This window comes from Hippopotamus amphibius, chromosome 7 (genome assembly GCF_030028045.1).
Source record: "Hippopotamus amphibius kiboko isolate mHipAmp2 chromosome 7, mHipAmp2.hap2, whole genome shotgun sequence".
Lineage (NCBI taxonomy): Eukaryota > Metazoa > Chordata > Mammalia > Artiodactyla > Hippopotamidae > Hippopotamus > Hippopotamus amphibius.
The window spans coordinates 6,843,975-6,862,753 of record NC_080192.1 but is presented as its reverse complement, the minus strand read 5'-3'; the positions used below and the strand labels follow the sequence as shown (position 1 = coordinate 6,862,753).

At 41.2% G+C, this 18,779-nt stretch overlaps 1 protein-coding gene and 1 non-coding gene across 10 annotated transcripts in view; one reads left to right on the top strand and one right to left on the bottom strand.

Annotated features, from left to right (window-relative positions):
* TCF20 (transcription factor 20) overlaps positions 1–18,779 on the bottom strand; it is a 190,311-nt gene that overhangs the window by 72,522 nt on the left and 99,010 nt on the right. The window lies entirely within an intron of this gene.
* TRNAW-CCA (transfer RNA tryptophan (anticodon CCA)) lies at positions 15,469–15,541 on the top strand. The gene has a single exon. It is a non-coding gene; the product is annotated as a tRNA-Trp (tRNA).

The following is an 18,779-nucleotide window of genomic DNA, read 5'->3' as shown; positions in this document are numbered from 1 at the left end:
ATTGATTCTCCTGGGTGATGCATTGGAAAAAATACTACATTTAGAATCAGGAAACCTATATTTAAACACTAGTTTTGCCACTTGTTCTGTGACTTGGGCAAGTTACTTAACCTTAAAGTCCCACTTCCCTCGTTTGCAAAAATGAAGTTACCTTCCTTGTTGCCTCAAGGGAATGCTCAACAATAAACTTGTAAACTGCTAAGTACCATATAAATTAAAGTGATCATTAATTATCAGTACTACCATCACCTCTCACTTTCCCAGGGAAAAGTATGAACCAATGACAAAACAGGCAAAAGACAAGCAACAAGGAAAAAAACTGGGAGAAGTTATCTATCAATCGAACAAACAAAATACAACAAAACAAACCCTAAAAAAGAAAATAACAAATGACTGATAGACAACCACTCTGTAACAGTTAATTCCTGTATCATTTTCTAATTAAGAAAGCTCCCATACCCTGGGGTCTACAGTCCATTCATAAAATCACAGCAGAGCTAAATCTTCATCAGTGCTGGTAATTCACAGTCAAAATGCCAACAGAGCACATTCTTACTCTATAAGCAGGAGCCACAAGCCAAACCCCCACCCTCCCCACTGAGGGAGGGAGGCTTGACTGTCGAGACCCACTTGAGACAGTTGGTCTCTGATGTGCAGGCTAGCGTCTCTTCCTTCCCTGACCACTGGCATGGAATTAGCAAACACCAACTTCAGTTATTTTGAAATAAGCCCATAGAGAACAGGTGGCTGATGAAAAGGCATCACAACGTGCAATCCCTAATTTTGAATATAAATCAAAGCAACATAAACACCTTCTGAAAAATCAGCAATTTCCAAATTTTCTAAATGGTTGTCACAGTCACTAAACTTTATCTGGTGATTACTATGAGTCAGGCAATATTCTAAAAGCTTTAGTTATTAACAAATTTAATTAGCATAACAGGCAAGTATAATTCATATTTTCATTTTTTAGACAAGAAAACAGAGGCACAGAATAGTTATTTGCTCAAGGTCACACTGTTACTAAGTGGCAGGGCTGGGATTCAGAACTCGGGGAAGCAGCTTTGCAGACCACCTCTAGAAACTACTTCCCAGAGAGTGCTCGGACCAGCACTGCTTGGGTTTCTGTTTTCTTACCCCTGACCAGTTGTTCCATCTTGTACTCAATGTCACACTGAGATGTAACCAAGACTACAGTGTAGTGTCTCTCACCTTATGGTCACCTGTTTCAAGGTGAATGTTAAAATAACATGAACCCATGAAAATAAGGTCTCATTTTATACATTCAATAATGATGGATTAAGTAATTTGGGGAAAAAAACTGGATGAAATATATATATACATCTTTTAAAAAGTAACAAAAAGCTAACAGGATAATGAGGAATTACCAAGTTAACATCCTAGAAGGAATGGAAACCCAAAGATGTGAGGCCTGAGGGCAGCTGCTGATCTGCCAGAGGAGGTCGAGAGGCCTAGAGGCATGTCTGCCCTTCTAGGCCCTGCACAGGGAGACACTTGGGGACTGAGATCCTAAAGGGCTGCATCCTAGGAGTAAGAGTGAACTAGAAGTAAACCAGTCTTCTCATGGACTCAGCTTCAAATCACCTGGGTAAGATCGCAAACACTCAACCTGGATTAAAGTAATCCTGGTTTGCTAGTGCCCTCAGGCACCCTGAAAAAGCAAACGAAAATCTTCCTTGGAAAAAGACATCCAAGGCCTCTAATTATTTCTATAAATAATGTTTCAAATACTACATCCAGCACAGAAACACACGAACAGACAAAACACTGTAAGAACCATCGTAAACAGTAAAAGACCCAAAGGGACTCCAGATAACAGAACTGAGAAAAAGGAGATTATAAACAACTATATTTACTCTGTTTTAGGAAATAAAAGCCAAGCTTAAAAAATTTAGCAACAGGAATCCATAAAAAGCAACACAGCAAATTTGAAAGGACCCAAACTTTTCAGTTTTTACTGTATTTTTCAATACAATAAGCCTACCCATTGAGTTAATTTCAATTAAACACAGATTAGTCAGAGAGAACTGGTTAAATGGAATACAGGTCAAAAGAAACCACCCAGAATGAAAAACAGAGAGGATAAAAAAATATAGGAGAAAGGATAAGTGACCAAAAGGAAACAGTGAGGTCTAATATATTCATATAACTGGAGTCGCAGAATGAGAAAAGAATGGGGACAAAGTGGTATGTGAAGAGAATTGCTGGGAATCCTCCTGCACAGATGAGAGAAATCAAGCCACAGACTCAAGAAGCCTGGTGAATACAAAATCAGTGATCTTTATTATCCTAGAATGTCTTCTAAAAAGAACATGGCCTGTTCTATAAGTTTAGTGCCATAGCTAATTAAGCATCCACTGAAGTCCTACTAGGGGCCAGACATAGAGAATATAAAGACACAACGCTCCCAGCATGTGAGGAGTTCGAAGTCAAGCACTTAGAAGAGATGTGTAAAATCACAATAATCTAATACTCTCTCTGCCTTTGCACTACTGAAAAGAAGCAGGTGGGGGGAGAAAAGGAAAAGGCAGAAAAAAGTGCTAGATTGAAGTATTTAAAAGGAAAGTGGGTTAAACTTAAAAGAAATAAACTAAAAGGCGCTTGCAGGAGTAAAAGTAAGGACACAGGACACTCCAATATTAGCCAAGGTCCAGACCTAGATGCTATTTCCACTCCGTTCACTATGCTAATTAAGCATACCTCACAATCTAAACTCAAAGTCCTTGGCATGAGAAATTCAAATAAGAATCTTTTCTTTATACCCCTCCCCAATATACCTAATTAAAATTTTTAAAAAATGTTATATCTAAACAGACAATTCTTATTTAGCTCTTAGCTCTATTCATGGTGGTATAAATAATTCTAACGAGCATCTTTTCCTCTATTACTTGACACAACGTGGAGAAGCTGGCTCTTGGAAGATCGGGCGAGGTAAGGAACGTTCCACCAGGAGCTAGCTGAATGAAGAGCAGTCACTGGGGAACAGAGACCACCTATAGCAGATAATCAGGAAACAAGTGAAAATATATGGAATCCTCAAGTTATATGAAAATTAATCTTGTAAAAAGCCCAAGGATCTCTGCCATCTAGAAAGCTCAAACTGCTAAGAGAACACTCTAATCCAAGGAGATAAAACACAGGGAGGGAAACAGCTTCTGTTGTTGCCCTTCCCTCAAGCTTCTGTAGCATGTACATCCCCACATCAGGAATCAAGTGGGAGAGGAACTGGCTGAAAGGTAAGCATTAATGCATAAACCCTGCTCCCAAGTCAGAAAGCTGACATGCAAAGAAGCAGGTGATACACTGACCAATGTGTTGATGAAATAAGACAAACCCTTCTGAAGCCTAGTGCTACTGAAGTTTCAGGACAGGCTGTCCATCACTTGGGAGCTCTCCTGTGAGTCTGTGTTTGGAATATGACCTTCAGACTAAAACACAGAGACATGATTCAATACATAACTATCTCTGCCTTAGGAATCAAGTGGCTTACAATATTTTGTGCATGCTAGGTCTACCTCTCAAAGCTTGGTTTCCCCAGATCTCATGAGTCTTGGGCACTGTATAGGCTTCAAAGAGATCAGGAAAAAAATACAATGACTAAATAAATATACAGACATGAAATAAACTTCAAAATCATTCAAAATTTCTTCTATTTCTGGGGTTCAAGCACTATTCAAATGTGCATACAGGCTTATTCATATCTAAACCAATGTATCTTGGAAATTCCCTGGTTCAATCCCCAGTGGTTCAATTCCCAGGATTCAGTGCTTTCACTGCCAGGGTCTGGGTTCAATCCCTGGTAGGGGAACTGAGACAATGTGTCTAAACTAACTTGTTCAAATGATACTAGCAAAAAAGAACCCCAAATTCTCAGATAATGTAAATCACATATCTGATATCTGATCAGAGTCTAGAATCTAGAATATATAAAGAATTCTTACAACTCAACAATATAAAGACAACAACCCCATTAAAAAATAAGCAAAGGACTTAGACATTTCTCCAAAGATATACAAATGGCAAACAAGCACATGAAAAGATGCTCAACATTATTAGGGAAATGCAAATCAAAACCACAATGCAAATGCCACCTCATACCCACTTGGATGGCTATAATCAAAAAGGGGGAAAGTACAAGTGTTGGGCAGATTGACAGATAAATGGATAAAGAAAATGTGGCACATATATACAATGGAATATTACTCAGCCATAAAAAGGAACAAAATTGAGTTATCTGTAGTGAGGTGCATGGACTTAGAGTCTGCCATATAGAGTGAAGCAAGTCAGAAAGAGAAAAACAAATACTGTCTGCTAATGCATATATATGGAATTTAGAAAACTGGTACTGATGAACCTAGTGGCAAGGAATAGAGACACAGAGGTAGAGAATGGACTTGAGGACACGGTGGGGGGGATGGGGGGAAACGGGGACGTAGTGAGAGAGTAGCACTGACATATATATACTACCAATTGTAAAATAGACGGCTAGTGGGAAGCTGCTGCAGAGCACAGCAAGATCAGCTCAATGCTTTGTGAAGACCTAAAGGGATGGGATAAGGAGGGTAGGAGGGAGGCTCAAGAGCAAGGGGATATGGAGTTGTATGTACACATACAGCTGATTCACCTTGCTGTACGGCATAAACTAACACAACATTGTAAAGCAATTATACTCCAGTAAAGATGAAAAAAATTTTAAAAAACAAAATAAAATAACAAATGTTGTGCAGGAGGTAGAGAATGTGAATTGGCACAGCCATTTTGGAAAACAGTTCCACAATTCCTCAAAAGATTATACAGTTACCATATGAGTCGGCAATTCCACTCCTGTATATACCCAAAAGACTGAAAACAGACACAGATACCTGTATGCCAATGTTCACTGCAGCACTATTCAGAATAGCTAAAAGGTGGAAACAACCCAAGTGGCCATCAAGAGATGAATGGATAAACAAAATGTGGCATATACATACAATGAAATATTACTCAGCCACAAGAAGTAATGAAGTTCTTATATGTACCACAATATCGACGAACCTTAAGAACATTCAGCTAGGGACTTCCCTGGTGGTGCAGTGGTTAAGAATCCACCTGCCAACACAGGGGACATGGGTTCGATCCCTGGTCCAGGAAGATCCCACATGCTGAGGAGCAACTAAGCCCATGCACCACAACTACTTAGCCTGTGCTCTAGAGCCTGTGAGCCACAACTACTGAGCCCATGTGCTACAACTACTGAAGCCCATGTGCCTAGAGCCCGTGCTCCGCAGCAAGAGAAGCCGCCACAATGAGAAGCCCACGGACTGCAACAAAGAGCAGTCCCTGCTCACCGCAACTAGAGAAAGCCTGCGTGCAGCAACAAAGACCCAATGCAGCAAATAAGCAAACAAACATTCAGCTATGTGAAATATGCAAGACACAGAAGACAAACATTCCATTTATAAAATATCTAGAATAAGGCAAATTCAAAGAGACAGAAAGCAAATTAAGATGATTAAAACAGCAACTTTGTCATATACTTTTTTTTTTAAACCAAAATATTTTCTTTTCCTTTTTTCTTTTTTTTTTTTTTTTGGCTGCACCATGCAGCATGCAGGATCTTAGTTCCCCAACCAGGGATTGAACCCATGCCCCCTTGCAATGGAAGTACAGAGTCTTAACCACGGACCACCAGGGAAGTCCCATGTGTAGCCATTTTGGAAAATAGTTTGGCAGTTTCTTACAAAGCTAAAATACTCTGAAACAATCCAGCAGCCATGTTCCTGGCTATTTACCCAAATGAAATGAAATTTATGTAAACACAAAAACTTGCACATTAATGTTTACAGCAACCTAGTAAACTGCCAAAAATTGTAAGCAACAGAAATGTCCTTCAATAGCTAAATGGGTAAACCAATTGTGATATATACATACAATGGAGTATTATTCAGCCAAAAGAAGAATGAAGTACTGATACATGTTACAATGTGGATGAACCTAAAAACACGCTAAGTGAAAGCCAGGCACAAAAGGTCACATATAGTATAATTCCATTTATATGAAATAATCCGAATAGGTAAATCCATAGACAGAAAGCAGACTGGTAGTTGCCAGAGGTTGGGGGAAGGTGGAAAACTGAACCATCTGCTTAAGGAGTATGGGGGTTTCTTCCGGGAGTGATGAAAATGTCTGGGAACGAGATAGAGGCTGTGGGTGCACAGTGTTGTGAATGTGCTAAAAACCACTGAACCGCTGAACTGTTCACTTAAAAATAGTTAATTTTGGTCAAAGTGTACAATTTTCAGTTGTAAGATGAGTAAATTCTAGAGATTTAATATACAGCATGGTTAGTATAGTTAATAATGTATTATATTAAAAGTGGTTCATTTTATATTGTGTGAGTTTCACATCAATTAAAAGGAAACAAACCAAACCCAAAGGAGGTATCCTGAACCTAGGACACCCAAGAGTGGGTAATCTCACTACTTGGTGCCCCCCCCAGCCCCGCCCTCACTTATCTCCCTTACTCAGCCCTGGCTCACTCCCCTGACTTTCAACCTCCAGTCCTGCAAACACCTGAAGGACTGAAAAACAAGCTGCTATATGGGTTTCAAACACTAAATTCACCATTGTTTCTTTTAATACTAACCTACTTCTCCCTGAAGATCTGAGCTCAAACACTAAAAGCTAACCTTTCACCATCATTGTACTAAAATATCTTTGTGATATCTTCTGCGATGCTCATTTAAGGGGGACAGGAAGATGGATGTCTTGACCCTAAGACTGCCTCCTGCTGCAGGAGGCCAACCTTTCTGCCCACCTATTCAGGACCACAATCTAGCTAAGATCACTGGCTCTTACTGCTATCACTTCTCTAGAATCAACAAATGTTTTCTGGTACCTTCCCTTTCCTATGGCCACGTTTTTTGTAATGTATAATCACTGATCTACCTGTTTGCTTCCCTCACTATACTGCTGAACACCCTGAGGACAAGTGCTGGGACTCATCTCAGAACTCTGAAAAACAACTGCTGCTCCTCACCTGGTCATTTCTGCTTTCCTGTCATCTATCCCAACATACAAGACCTGCTACACTTCATTCTTTACCTACCTCCATCCTGACTTCTTTTCCAAAAGGTTCCTAACCACCAAAATAATCCTTGGATAAGGACACGTCTTACCTGCGCCCAAATTAAATACAGCTGGCCCTCTGTATCCACAGATTCAACCAACTGTAGACTGAAAATATTTGGGTGAAAAAAAAAGATTCCAAAAAGTTCCAAAAAGTAAAACTTGAACTTGCTGCACTCTGGCAACTATTACCTAGCAATTACACTGTAATAGGTATTACAAATAATCTAGAGATGACTTAAAATATATGGGAGGGGGACTTCCTAAGTGGCTCAGTGGTTAAAAATCCACCTAACAATGCATGGGACACGGGTTCAATCCCTGCTCCAGCAAGATCCCACATGCCACGGAGCAACTAAGCCTGTGAGCCACAACTATTGAGTCCCTGTGCCGCAACTACTGAAGCCCGCACACCTAGAGCCCGTGCTCTGCAACAAGAGAAGCCACTGCAATGAGGAACCCATGCACCACAATTAAGAGCAGCCCCCACTCACCATAATTAGAGAAATCCCGTGTGCAGCGACAAAGACCCAATGCAGCCAATAAATAAATAAACGGGAGAATGTCTATAACTTATATGCAAAATCTATGCCATTTTATGAGTCTTGAGCATCCACGGATTTTGGTGTCCCTGGTGGGGGCGGGTGGGGTGGTGTCTCCTGGAACCAATTCTGGCAGATACTGGGGGACAATTGTATTATGTGCTTTGCCTACTTTTGTTCTTCTCTACTGCGAGAAACTATTCAGCCTGCTCTCATATTCAGTGCACTGCAGAAAATACGAGGACTGCTGACAACCACAATCCTTGGCCTCAAAGTGGATGGGGAAAGAACAAGTTTAGAAGGGTATAATAAAAAATGAAGATTAAATGTATGCAAGAAAATTACCAAATGCCATGAGAGAAACACCCAGTTAAGGGAATGTTAGGTTTCAGGGAAGAAGCAGCATTTAAGCTGCCCTTGAAAGATAATGGTCTCAACAGATGGCAGAGAATGGGGAAAGAGGGCACAGACACATGCATGGAAACAGGAACACAGTAGCTGAGCTAGAGCACACATGTAGGGCAACTGGGGGATGGGCCTGGAAAGGCAGGAAAGGGTCCTACTGTGGATAACACAGCAAGGCATCTACATTTACTTCAGTGCACAAGAGGTGTATTTTAGAAGATCTTCTGGCAGTTGTCAGGAAGAGACCGGACCAGGGCCCAGGGAAGATGAGTTACTATTCAAGGGGCTCTGACAGTGCTCAGGCAGGTCTCCCAACATGCTCATCCAAACAGCTTCTAGTCTCTACTTCCACAACAGCCTGTCTCCTACCCAACAGGTTCCTCAGCATCTTTTCAAGGGACCCCTTCTTCAACTCCCTCACTTAAATCACTAAATACAAAGAAAAACAACTTAATGGTTTGCCCTACAAAAGTAATTAAAAGCAAACCTTATAGATGATATAATCTATGGTACATATTCTTTATAACAAACATGTGGGCTCCTACTGGGTGCCATGTAATGCCCTAGGTGACAGAGATGCAAAGGTGAAGGAGGCACAATTTCTAACCATAGAACTTACATTTTAGTGGGGGGAAAAAGATGAAAGACCAAACGTTTAAATGCTGTGAAGAGAAAGAGTTGGGTGCAGAGAGAGAAAACCTGTGTCTGTGGGGGAGTCTGTTAAGCTCAGATGGGTGGGGAAGGAAGCAGTGATGCAGTATGCATTTTTATAAGGTGCACACTTTACATTAAAAGCGAGAAAAAAGTTTTGAGCCAGAGTTGGGTTCCAGCTATGTTTCATCAGAATTAAATAAAATGACAAAAATAAATACTGTTCACAGTGCCTGGCACTTGGTAAAGGATGTATAAATGTCAGTCATTAAATTAGTGATTTAAAACACAAAGAAAAAAATTCAGCACTGCAATATTTAAAAACTAGGTAATAATTTAATATCAACTGTCTGAAACAAATTTTTCAGGAGATGAACCACCTGCAAACAGAAACCTCGGAATATTTCGTAGAACAGTATTAAGAACCACCTTCATCTACAAATAAAAAGACAGTCTATTATTTAGAGCTAAAAAGAAATAAGCCATCAAGCCATGAAATGACATGGAAGAAACTGAAATGCATATTACTAAGTGAAAGAAGCCAATCTGAAAAGGCTACATACTGTATGATTCCATCTTAAGTCAAAACTCTGGAGACAGTAAAAAAAGACCAGCGGTTGCCAGGGATTAGGGGGAGGGAGAGATGAACAGGTGGAGCACAGAGGACTTTAGGGCAGTGAAACTACTCTGTAGGACCCTTTAATGATAGATACAGGTTATAAATTTCTGCCAAACCACAGAATACAATGTAACACCAAGAGTAAACTGTAGTGTAAACTATGGACTGTTGGGTGAAAATGTGTCAAGGTAGGTTCATCAACTGTAACAAATGTACCACTTTGATGGGAAATGTTGATAATGGGGGAGGCTGTGCATGTGTGGGGGCTGAGGGTATATGAGAAACTGTATCTTCCTCTCAATTTGGCTATGAATTTAAAACTGCTCTAAAAGATAAAGCCTATTTTTTTTAAAGTACAGGATATGCACTAAACTGTAAACAACAGTTATATTCAGAGAGTAAGATTATACACCTATGTGTTGTTTGAATTTTATACCAAGAGCACCCACTAATTTTATAATAAAAGGATACATTTCAAGGGAAAAAACAGTTCTAAAAGTTGTTTCAACTAAAACACTATGCTAACATTCTTGACACTTTTTCTTTAACATATATAATTATTTCCATGTATAACTATTTCAACAAAAGTAACTATTTTCATATGACCATTTTAACTCTAGAACAAAAATACTGTTATAGTAGGATTTTTTCAAATTTTTGATTCAGTGGAGTCAAACCTTATTCTTAAAAGAAAATTAAATATTATGAAGTATCTCTCTTAATAAAATATTAATAAGCTGAATCAAGTCAATAAGAAAAACAGTATATTGGCTTATGGAACCAAGTCTTTATTCATCTCTAGATGCAGACAAAATTTCCCATTGTCCTACTCCCAAATGATTTAATTTACAATGAACTAAAGCAGAAAGAAAACATTAGTCTCTCCTCCTCAGAACCTATATCACCTATTAATTTGCTAATGAAATCAGATATATGACTTCTACATAGTCAATGCTGTGACTTTACATTAGCAGAGACACTTCTTGAGCTGTATTATCACTCGGTTCCTGGAAGAGATTTCCTAATGAATTGCTCACTGAGGAAGATTCTTCAGCAGATACAGAAGGACTAGAATCGAATATTAAGAATACTGGCAAAAAAGGGGAAGTAGAGATAATGCTTGGTCTGTTGAGAAAAGATTCAATAAACATATAATCAACTACTATAATTAGAAGTCAATTTCTATTCTCTTTAATAACATTTTCAAGGTTTACATCTTAAGTATAAGCAAAAAGCATCAACAAAAGAAATCTTATTTATATAAAAAGATTTCTGCTGAAATCTTAAAACCTAATATTTTGATTTTGAAAACAAGTTGCTGATTTTTTTTTTAATCTAGAGAACAGTAGACTGGGCTGGCATCCTTTGAGAGCTGAGCAAGATAAATTCAACAAAAACAAGCAAGTAATAAAGGCATGGAGCTCATTAATTCAGAAAGGGATGGTCAACAGGGAGCCAAAGGGGAAAAAGAAACAAGCTTCCATGGCACATTCCTTTGAAAGCTGGCAGGAAAATTCTACTTCATTTATTAATTCACACAAAAACTATTTGCTGAGCACTAACTACATGCCAAGCACTATTCTAGGTGCCGGGGATACGACAGGGAACAGAAAGTCCCTGCTCTCACACAGATAGTGTCTAACAAGTAGGCCCCCAAATGGCAATTCTGGACTCCACTCTTTTTTTCTTCCTATATCCAAACCCAAACTCTTCCCTTCAAAGGCATCACAAACTTATTCTGCAAGAGTTGTTTTCCAGTTTATTCAAATTAAACACAGAATCGCACAGTGTACAGGTTAAGGGCACAGAAGGTGAAGTCAGGATGCCTGATTCCAAATCCTGGCTACTTTTTAGATGAGAGACCTTGGGGAAAGTACTCAACTACGTTATAGTTTCCTCACCTGAAAAAATGGAGATAACAGTACAACCTCATAGGATTTTTATAAGAATTAAGCGGGTTAATATTTTCAAGTGTTTATTTACACAAATAATTATTTTATTATTTATTCAAAGTTTTTGGTAAATAAAATATCCTTGCTTGTCTGTTTTGGAATTAAAGTGGGTTGATGCCAACATTTCCTATAGGCGCATTTTGTTTAAACCAGTTGCCGTTCTTTCTCATGCAGACTAGGGATCTGGCCGTGGGAAAACCTCCAGAACAGGAAGAGGCGAAGATGATCAATTCCTGACTTGCTTCCAGCCCTCCCATCTCCTTCCCACCTCCACCTCTCCTCACAATCAACAAGTTTCTCAAACACATATCACAACTGTCTTCACAAAACCATTTCACTGGTGAGAATTAAGTGCTCTAGCCCAGATTCAAGGCCCATCGTCAAGCTATTCCCACCTCACACTCAACCCACACTTCCTTATGACAGTCCCTTCCCTGTAATCTCCAGGCCCCGAGAGCCTGTGCTTTGCTATATATATAATACGTCACATACTTCCAAGCCTTGGTTTGAAGGACCTTCCCTTGTAATGCTCTCTCCTACCCACCCTTCGAGATCCTGCTCACAGGTTCCCCCCTCTCAGTCTTCTCCAATATTCTTCTCACTCTTAATCAGGCGTAAAGCCTCTTTCCCAGTTCTCTCCTAGAACTCTGGTTACACCACTATTAGAATCTTGCAGATCCTATGTAGATTTTATGAATGTTAATTTTCCATGTCTGACTGTCCCACAGACACTGAACTCCAGCTGAAGAGAAGACAGTTTATTTACTTTCACATTTTTTGTGCCTAGCATGGTACAGATTTAGCAATCTGGGCTGAACTGAAATAAAAATTTTCTTTTTTCTTGTATTTTCTCTGATGTTTCATTCCCACAGGCTTCATTTGGCCTCTGTCTCTTATCTTTAAGAATAGCCAACTTTTAGCACTTTGCTAGCCAACGTAGCAAAACTTCACTTAACAACAACAACAAAAAGACAATAAGTGACACAGGCTGCAACGTCCTTCACTCCAACTCCAACCTCTCCTATTCAATGTGTTAGAACTTAAATTCGCTTCCACAAAGACTTTTTTTTTTTTAATATTTATTGGCTGTTGGCTGCTGCACATGGGCTTTCTCTAGTTGCAGCAAGTGGGGCTACTCTCATTGTGGTGCGTGGGCTTCTCATGGCGGTGGCTTCTCTTATTGCAGAGCAGGCCTCAATAGTTGTGGCACGAGGGCTCAGTAGTTGTGGCTCACGAGCACAGGCTCAGTAGTCGTGGCACATGGGCTTAGGCGCTCTGTGGCATGTAGGATCTTCCCAGACCAGGGCTCGAACCCCTGTCCCCTGCATTGGCAAGCAGATTCTCAAGCACTGCGCCGCCACCAGGGAATTCCCTCCACAAAGATTTCTTAACTAAAAGACGAAAATTCTACTCCCATTATGTTTAAATTCACATACCCACTAGCTAAAAGTAAAACAGAACAGCAGCACTAAATTCAATGCAACATATACTTTATTGCTTATGTCTGTTCACTAATGTACAGGTGCCTATATGTCATTTATACTGTGTACATTGAGGTTGTAGGAGTCATTTGGCTGGAATCTTGGAGACATGATTGCCATGCCTCTGCCACTCAAGTAGGAATCACTGCACACAAATGAGTCGATTCTATTGCCTAAAACTCTCCAGGAGAAATTCCCAGAGTTCCTCACAGGGCAGGGAGTTCTTTGGTTTGTCTACCCAAGCCATGAGTACCACCTCCAACCTCATCTGCTGCTGTTTCCTTCTCAGGCCATCACTCTTTAACATACCCTAAGACCCTCATTAACTCATTGCTTAGAATACTTTACCAGGCTAAATTAACTCATTTCTTTGGCTGATATTTTCTCTGAATTTTCCCCCCATTCTTTAACTATTTCAGTTACTCTTAGAGATGCTTTGTAATTTTTTTTTAACAACAAATACAAATTTAACATTACTTTAATACCTACTATGTGAAGGGGCATAAAGAAATAAAGATTAAAAGGCACGGTGACCATCTAAGAATACAATCTCATGGTGAAATAGACACCTTCCATATTAACTGTAACATATGACATACATCACTGTAATATATGGATAAAGATAGAGGAGAAAGATAGGGCATTCCAGGCAGAGGCTCAGAGGCAAAAGGTGCATTCACTCTCAATGCACTGACAGGCAAAGTTCCAGCTGCTGGGGCTATAAAATAAAATAAAACACAATCTTGACTGCAAGGACCTGAGAGCCTAGTGCAGTGGTATTCAAAAATATTCTGCATTTTTTCCAGCAAAAATCTTGCACAGATACCCAAGATAAGAAGAGAGAGATGACGGAGAGTTGCTCTAGCTGTGGAGTTGAGAAGAGGATGACTCTTACTTCCTCCACTACAGCCAGGCCACCTAAGGTACCCCAGGTCCAAGGGGATAAGAGTATCCCCCACCTTACCTGCTGTGACACAACACTTAGAACACTGCCACCTACCTAACACAGTGAGTGCTATGTAAGTAATGGTTACATAAAGCATGAAAGCTCTGGAATAATTCACAAGGTATGGGCCTAATGAACAGGAATGGCAGAGCATATGGGGGCACCGGGCAGGAAAAGCTGAGTCTCAATCACTGGAATCCAAAACTAGACAAACAACTGTAAAGGTCTGACCAGTTTCTCTAAAATCCCAGGAGGCAGAAAGCTCATCTTGACTACTTTTTACTTTCCCCCTGCAGTTTCCTTAGCCGGCTACATCTGCTTGCCACAGCCGTTTCTTTAGATCTCCTCTGTTCTTCAAGCTTCCAACTCTCCACCTCACTTTTGGCCCTCAGCAGAGAACCTTCACAGAACTCACAGAAAAGCACCCCTTACCTTCCTGCCCCTATGCCCATCTGTTTCCCGCCCACACACCTTGCTTTCTCCTGAAGCGGGTATTCTTACTATCCAAAGCCAATCGCCTGGATCACACTGGGCCCTGAGTTCTCCTGGAAGGTCCTCAACCCAGCCCTGTGCTGGCTTCTTCCCACTTCGATTTACACATGCTTAAAGTTCTCTCATATTTAAAAAAGTCTTCGCTTGACTTCATATTCTCCCTATAGCTACTTTTTAATTTCCCCAACAGCCAAATTTTAGGAAGGTTTGACTCCAAACTTACTGTCTCCACTTCTTCACCTCACTTTCTCATCAATACACAATCACCTGGCTTTAGTTATCCCCTCTCCTCCCAAATGACGCTTTTCAATAATCTCAGCTACCACCTCTGACTTGAAACACTTTCTTTCCTCATGCCATGCTCTCTGGGTTTTCCTCCTAACCTGTCCGGTTGCACCCTCTCTGCTCTTTAAATGCTGCTCTGCTCCCTTAAATGTTCACATTCCTCAGAATTTTGTCCTGACCCTCTGAGCACTTGTCATTATTAGCAACAATAACATACCTGGGGCACGGGGTTAGGAGGTGGAGAATGCCTAAAACTACAAGACCTTCTAGGGGCTGAGTTCTGTAAAGTCCCTGTTACTGGTGGGAGATGTCCATCACTCAGGCAGGAAGAAAGGAAGGAACCACTTCTCTACATATTGACATTCCTTGTGTACCCCTGACTGCAATCTCATCTACTCCCGGGCTGGAACATACATGCTAACCACCAGGTCTTACTCTACAGCCCAGTTCCTTCTCCTAAATGTCAGTTCTGTGCCTCAAACACTTGATGCCTTCCTTATAAACATCTCCAATTTAAGTCCAAAGTTTAATTCATCACTTCCTACCCCACCCCAATCTTCTCGTTCTCCACGGTTCTCTATGTCAATGAATGGTACCATCACCACCTATTTTCCAAGCCAGAAGCCTTTTGACTCTCCTTGGTTCCTCTTTCTCCCTCACAAATCTACCTCCTAGTAGGTTTGTTCTCATCCCGTCATCACCAGCCTCAATACCTTCACTTAGTCAATACATACGGCCTACTATGTGCCAAATATTGCTGTTGACATTGAGTGTGAAACAGTGAACAAGCCAAGCTTAATCCTAGAGGGAGGAGACAGGCAAACAAATAAATAAAAGGATGAGATAATTTCAGATGGTGATAAAAGTTATGAATAAAGCAGGCTGATGTGATGGAGCACTACTTTAGACTGTAAGGCCCAGAGAAAACCTCACAGAGAAGGAAATATGTAAACTGAACCCGGGGACTTCCCTGGTGGTCCAGTGGTTAAGACTCCATGCTTCCAATGCAGGGGGCACAGGTTCGATCCCTGGTCAGGGAGCTAAGACCCGGCAAGCTGCGAGGTGCAGCCAAAAAGAAAAAAGAAAGAAAAAAAAAAGGTAAACTGAACCTGAATGACAAACAGAAACAAGTCTCACAGACTTGTCAGGCAGAGTGCTCCAGGCAGAGGAAAGGGCTGAGTGCAAAGTTCCTCAGGTAGCAATGAACTTGAGGTGTTCAAGAAACAGAGGGAAGGTCAAAGATGCTGGAACTTAAAGGAGCAAGGAATAGGCCAGGTCAGATGGGCTCAGAGGAGGCAGGGGTCAGAGAGACCCATGTCAGCCACCATGAAAGCAATGGAAAGGGTTGTAGGAAGACAAATGACATGACTCAATTTGAATTTTTAAAGATCACTTTAGCTGGAAAGCAGCAAAAATGGCTTGGGAAGGCAAAAAAATTGGGAGTTGGAAAACCAGTCAGGAAGCTAATAATAAAGTAGTCCAGATAAGAGGAGATGGGGCTTAAGATGGGAGGGAACACATTCAGGATGTATTCTGGACACAAAATGAACAGAACTTGCTGGGAGATTAAATGTTGAAAGTGAGAGGGGAAAAAGAAATCTAGGACAACTCCCAGGTTGTTTTTAGGTATAATTTACACATGGGAAAATTACATACAGTATATGATCCTATAAGATCTGATGAATGCCTATCAAGACGCAGAACATTCCCATCAGTCTAGAAAGTTCTCTCATGTCCCCTTCCCAGTGAACCCCCTTGCATCCAAGAGGCAACCACTGATCTAATTTTTGGTATCACAGACTACTTTTGCCTATTCTAGAATGTCTTATAAATGGAATCATCCATTATGTACTTTTCTGTGTCCAGCTTTTCACTCAACATAATGTGTGTGAAATTCTTCCCCCTTCCTTGTTACATGTGTCAGTAGTTTGTTTCTTTCCACTGCTGAGTGGTCTTCCACTGTATGAATATACCATTTTGTTTACCCATCCTCCCACTTATAGACATCTGGACTGCTTGCAGTTTTCGACTATCATGGATAAAGCTCCTGTAACATTCTCGTACAAGGCTTATTTGTGGATGTATATTTTCATTTCTCCTGGATAAATACCTAGAAATAGAACTGCTGGGTCACGGGACAGACATACGTTCAACTTTTTAAGAAACTTTCAAAATGGTTTCCAAAGTGGTGAAACTATTTTATAATCTCATCAGCAGTATATCTGAGTTCTGGCTGCCTGACTCCTAGGTGTTTCGCTTGAATAACTCTACCTACACCACAACCAAACTCATGTACTTTTAGCCCTTCAAACATTTCTTTCTATCTTTCTTTCTTTCTTTCTTTTTTTTAAAGACCTTTGTAGATGCACTCCAAGGACACTTTTCCTCCTTACCCCACCCCCTTTACTGCCTGTCTCATGCTATTTATTTTCATTCAACAAATATCCTGAAGGATGAGAAAAGGCCGGGATGGCCACAGTGTTCTGAGCAGAGGCAGCAGCATATAAAGAAGTCCCTGAGATGAGAAAGAGCTTGGTGCCTTCAGGGGACACAGAGAAAGTCAATGTGGCTGAAGGATGGCAAGCAAAAGCAGCAGAGAGGCAGCAAGAGAGGTGGGCAGGAGCCAGGGTACTCAGAGCCTTGTGAGAAATGGGAAGGAGTTTGGATTTTCTATTAGATGCTATGAGAAACCATTAGACGATTTTAAGTGGGGGAAACACACGTGACTCCTTGGCTGCTCTGGGCAAAGTGGAATAGAGGCAGATGGGTAGAAATGGGAAGGCTGTGTTAAGAAGCAATCACAACGTTCCAGGTCGGAGGTGATGGTGGCTCAAAGTTTGCGGCAGTAAAGTGGACAGATTCAAACAGCACTGACAATAACATGGTGATGGGTTAGACATGACGGTGGCGAGAGAAAAGGAGGAATGTGATTTGAGAAACTGGGTAGATGGTAAACCTACATATGGAGAAGGGGACAAATGGAGGACAGTTTGAGGAATATGTGTTAGTTCTGGACTTAAGAAGCTCAAGTTACTGGTGAGATATCCAAATGGCAGTGTCATGCAGGAGTTGGAGGAGCTAGGGGAGGTCTGGCTGAAGATATCAATATGGGAGTCGTCAGCTTTTCGGCAATCATCAAAGCCTGGGGATATCTGAGAGCACCCAGGGAGCGAATGCAATGAAGTAAGAGGGTCCAGAGAACGCCAACGGTTAAGCAGAAGAAGGGGAGAAATGAGCCACAGAGGTGGGAAGAGACTGCTGAGAGACAGGACAAGCACCTGGATGAGGAAGGAAATGGTCCTCCTTTAAGAAGCCTCCTGTGACCTTTCAGGTCAGGATGACATGTCTTAGTACAGCACCATGTACTCCCCTATCAGAGCACTTTCAATAGCCCTGTTTGCCCTTCTCTACTGAGCAGATATTCAAGGATGTAAAATCAACAGGATCTGACTTCCCTGGTGGCGCAGTGGTTGAGAATCTGCCTGCTAATGCAGGGGACACGGGTCTAAGCCCTGGTCCGCGAAGATCCCACATGCCATGGAGCAACTAAGCCTGTGTGTCACAACTACTGAGCCTGCGTTCTAGAGCCTGCGAGCCACAACTACTGAGCCCAAGTACCACAACTACTGAAGCCCACGTGCCTAGAGTCCACACTCTGCAACACGAAGCCACCACAATGAGAAGCCCGCGCACCACAATGAAGGGTAGCCCCCACTAGCCACAACTAGAGAAAGCCCATGCACAGCAACAAAGACCCAACACGGCCAATAAATAAATAAATAAATAAATTTAAAAAATAAAGATAAAAACAAAATCAACAGAATCGTCAGGACCCACCCCACTCTAGACAGTGTCTTGGTACACAGCACAATGTGGAACGTTTGTTTAACAGACAACTATCATTCACTGAGTGTCACCTATAGGTGGTGCACTCCACTATACACTTTTCCTGCTTTAGCTCCTTTTCTCACCGGCCCTGAAGAAGACAGATCACCATTTTACAGACAAGGAGACTGTGGCTCAAGCAAAATGCCCAAGGTCACTCACTGCTAGTAAGTGATACAGCCAGACTGAGGCCACGCATTCTCTTTCACATGCTCTGCTGCCTCCATAAACTGCCCATCACGTGGACTTTCTATAGCAAGAATGTCCCCTCACTTTACTGCCAAAGGGACACAAAATCTGTCCCCAGGTAACTGACCCACCAGAGTACTAAGTCAGGGAAATGTCCAGGGAAGTAGTCCTGCTCAAGAATCCCTACTCTTGTCAGGCACAGTG